A 4,663-nucleotide genomic window follows, 5' to 3' on the forward strand; every position below is an offset into this window, starting at 1 on the left:
TTACGACACATGACATCTCAACAGTGGAAATCTAGCCACAAATCAGAGTAAAGAATTCTCTTTTGCACTGATCTTTGGCTTTAATTTTTTTTAATTAAAGTAATTTATGTACAAGATGTTAAATGAAACAGAAGGCTTATCATGAAAATTAACAGTGCCCTGCATACCCTCAACATCCCGTTTCATTTTCCAGAGGAAAAGGATATTAATAGTCTCTATATTTTTTTGTTTGGTGATTACTCATATATCACTGAATTTATTGATATATCTACTTATTTAAATATTAAAAAAATAAGCTTTAGTTGACACTATGCTCTCTTTTCCCATCCTCTTATCATAGTTTTTGATATAGTTATATCAGCTACGTTTATGCCTTTAAGTAATGTTTTTTTATTATTCCATCAAATTTAAGCAATATCTCTTGACAGCCTCTACCACCTTGAAAGACGCTGCTGGTGCCTCTACCCTGTATTTGCCTCTACTTCTCCCACCCTTCCCATCTGGTGTCTGTTCCACATTTACTTTTACGTTCTCGAAGTTACAACGTTTATACTGTATTCTGCAACTACAAGAAAGATTTTGTATGTGTACACAGGTTGATTCCAAAAAGTTAAAAATATACTAGTGAGTCTGTTCTGTTTGTTCCTTTGGAGGTTTTCTTTAACGCCGTTGTTTTTCTTTATATGTCTGGTGATCTTTAGTTGTTTATTCATGTTTAAGAATTTGAGGGTACGGTGGAATTTGTAGGAAACTAGTCTGAGTTTCTCTCTTGTTGTGTTATCTTTTCTCCATTAGGTCTTTTCAATGAAGAGGGAACATTACTCTGAGCTCTCTGTGTGGTAAAGGGCTTATCACCTTCCCTCACCAATGAGAGGAGGAGAAGGAGACAAGTTAGTTTTCAGAGTAGGGTCCCCCAAACACCAAAACGGGAAGTGCTTTCTTCTGGAGTTCCAAAAGTCAACCTATCACTCTATATTTGCATAGCAGTTTGGTAAATTTGTGTGGAGTTCTCAGGTGTTTGCCAGGGTAAGATTTGGGCCACCTTGGGAGTGGAGAACGAAGAGAAGTTTACGTTTAAGATATTAGGTCTTCCTACCAACAGAGAGTAAAGAGATGTTTGCCGGGAGGAGGGTGGCAAGGGAAATAGGGAGAGGTTTGCAAAAGAGTACAAACTTTCAGTTATAGTCTGAATAAGTTCTGGGGACCGAATGTCTGGTGACTATGGTTGATAACACTGTATAGTATAATTGAAATCTGCTAGGAGAGTAGAACTTAAATATTCTCACCAAAAAATCAAAAGAAAAGGTAAATATGCGAGGTGATGAACATGTTCATTAACTCGATGGGGGGCATCCTTTCACAATGTATATGTATATGAAATCATCCTGTACATTTAAATATCTTATGATTTTATTTGTCCATTAGACCTCCATAAAACAGGGAAAATGACATTAGTTCTGAAGGTATTTCCTTGTCATACTCCTTTCTCTGTCTTGTCCTCACCAGTCTGAGTCTGGAACTCTCTGGAATCTGACTCCTTTGCAGTTGCCCGCCTCTTATTTTGCACTATTGTTTTAATGTCAACAGGCTTTCAACTCTATTTCTGTCTTTCAGAAATATGTTAAAAATCCCTTATCTTTGTGTGGACCATCTTCTCTGATGTAATAGGTTTATTTATGTAATATCTTTTCATTGGGAATATTGGAAGGTATGGAGATAAACACTAGCTCTAAGTGCATTCTAGAATCAGAAAACCAACGATGACTTTTTGATACCTCTTTGGAAAGATCTCAAACTCCCTTTGCATTAAAAAAATAAATTGAGTTGCTATATTTATAATGCTTTTAAATATGCATAAAACTACTTACGTTTGTAATATTATTCATCAGGACATAGAGAGAGGTCTTAATCTGATATAATTGAGGCATCAGTTTTCTCTGTCAAGGGAATTCCTGAATGTTTCCTGGAAGAAAAGAGTAAGAGACATTTATTTTATGTATTATTTTTTGCAATTTTGTTTTTTATTAAATTTATTTTTTAATTTTTTAATTTTTTAATTTTTTATGCCTACAGCACCTGGTCTTCCTAGGTGGTCTCCCATCCAAGTACTAACCAGGCCTGACCCTGCTTAGCTTCCGAGATCAGATGGGATTGAGTGTGTTCAGGATGGCATGGCCATAGATTGTTTTTTATTAAATTTATTGGGGGAGGACATTGGTTAATAAAATTATATAGGTTTCAAGTGCACACTTAAATTGCATTGTGTGTTTACCACCCATTTAGATTCTATAGTAAATTCTGATATTTCTCATGGGACAAATTCAAGGTTGTTTTTGTTGGCTTGATAGTGTTTATTTATGTGAGGAAAGAAACGATTGAGAAAACCTTGAAGAAAAATTTCAAAATTTTAAAGAAAAGCTCAAAGAAAATATTTCACTGGAAATCATTAAGAATCAGCTTCTTCTGATTTGCTGCTGGCTGCTTTTGAGATATCAACGTGCCTCAGAGAGGAACGTGACCTTGAACTGAGAATGGAGCCAAGGCTATTATTTCAGTTTACATGGGAAGGAGGAAAGAGCCAAGAAGTCAGGCTTCAGCAGCAAAAAAATTAAACAAGCATGAGATCAAAGACTTCTAAAAAATGGAAATTAGGGAAGGACTCTTAGGTGCATAAAAAGATGGAGGCTTAGGTATGTAAGCATTACTGAATAATCTAAGTGCAGATTTCACATTTCCAGTTATGGGGAAGTTTGAATCAAGAACTGAAAATTATCCCTGGAGAGTTAATTTGTTAATTCACTTAATAATCCATTTGTTCATTCCTTAAATATTTATTGAGCAAATATTAAGCTGTTTACTATGAGAATTTTGGGGATCCAGTGGGGGAAACTCAGACTTAGTTTCTACAAAGATCTTACATGGATCCCAACAACTAAAAAGGCTATAGTCTTTCCCAAGATCTAGCTAGAGCCAAAGCACATCGAGGTAAATCAACAGGTTTTGCCATGACTAATGTGTTCTTCTATGCCAATTACAGTTATTTATGAGATTTTTCAAATACAAATATTGGCATTAATAAAGTAAATACATTAATGAGAGTCTGGACAGTCTTAATAATCAGCTGAAATATACCTCTGTAACATACTATTCTTAGCAAAATATTTAGGTATAAATGACATGGTTTCTCCAAGTTTTGTAAAGAAAAGCTATGGTTAGTTTTCTGAAGCCTTCATGGTACCAAGGAGTTTTGATGGGGCACATAAACTTCACCTCATTTCCAGCTGAGAAAATAGAAAGGTGTCAAGTGGTTCACTCTGGTCAGATTCCAGAGTCAATGTGTTGGATTTCCATCCACACTCACAGTCCCCTTCTGCCTCTTCCTCATTATCTGAATGTCTGCTTGGAAATATGGAATTCGATAAGGCAAGCGGAAGAGTTAGTGTAGAGTCACATCGTCTACCTTTAGAAATCAACCTGAGAAAAAGTGTGATGGAAAGGAATGAACCAAGTACCCATTTAACGAGCTAAAACTACATCAAAGGGACAGAAAGAAACCACTTGATAATAAAAATGTTGCTTTGATTGAAACTGGGCAAAAAGCCAAAGGTACTGGATGGAGACTCTTAAACATCCTGAATTGTTTCTGGATCAAACACTTCATAAATCTAGGGTAAAATGTGAAATTTTTTTGTAGTAAATTGTGAGGCTACATCAAAATCGGTCTCTTGCTGATCTCCAGATTGAGCCGTCGTTCATGAAGTTTCTTTCTTTCTAATGAAAGAATAGATATAGATACATGTATTTGAGTAAAATGGATTTATCAAATGTCAATCATGTTCAAGAATTTCTCATCAGGAATTCTGAAAAAAAGTTACAGGCATGTTTTTTTTTTCCTCTTATTTCTTTGATTATAAAGAAGTCACTTAACAAATTCACCGAAATGCTTTTCAGGACAATTAAGCATTCTTAGGGTATAAAAATATCTATACTTGGGAAAGCAACTTTATTTTGATAAAGTGCTACCAGTAAGCTACTGTATTATATCTCAGGCTATTGCACTGTTGTATTGTCAACGTTGGGGATTACTGTTTAAGTTCCGTTCCTTCTATCATACTGCAAAACGCTGAGGCAGGAACCATGATTGTTTTGTTCAGGGATGGCACATAATAGGAGACCAGCAAAATTTTGTCCGATAAATCTGGCAAACATTGGGATAGATTGAGAAAACTAGTTTGTATGACTTGATATTATTTCTATATACATTCATGATTTCTGTCTAAATGGGAGAGAATTTATACAATTCAGTAAATTTTTGTATGACTATCTACAAGCTTGCAAGCAGATATATTAGAAATAAAATAATGGAAATTTAGTAAGTCAAAGTTGAGTGCAGATTCAAATAGATTGCTGGTGTCCTAGAGATATGACAGCCCATACAACAGGAAAACTGTCTCTTGGGCAGGCTGAGTGTCAGGTAGCCGGACACTTCGTCATTGGAGAACCATGATAACCCTGAATCCTTGGCCATGAAGCATATTAGGAACCCCGAAGAATGGAGAGCAAGGAGGTTCATGGAGGGAAGAGATAAATAACAATTAGTTATATCTACAGATAATCTGTTTTCCACATCCCAAGTAATGATTCCAAAGAAATAGGAAAAAAA

General features: G+C 35.4%; 1 pseudogene; it reads right to left on the reverse strand.

The window, feature by feature from the left end:
- Positions 1–2,064: 2,064 nt before the first annotated feature.
- On the reverse strand, positions 2,065–2,183 carry LOC111741452 (annotated as a pseudogene).
- Between the last annotated feature and the right edge of the window lie 2,480 nt (positions 2,184–4,663).

Source organism: Pteropus vampyrus, unplaced genomic scaffold (genome assembly GCF_000151845.1).
Source record: "Pteropus vampyrus isolate Shadow unplaced genomic scaffold, Pvam_2.0 Scaffold78, whole genome shotgun sequence".
Taxonomy (NCBI): Eukaryota; Metazoa; Chordata; class Mammalia; order Chiroptera; family Pteropodidae; genus Pteropus; species Pteropus vampyrus.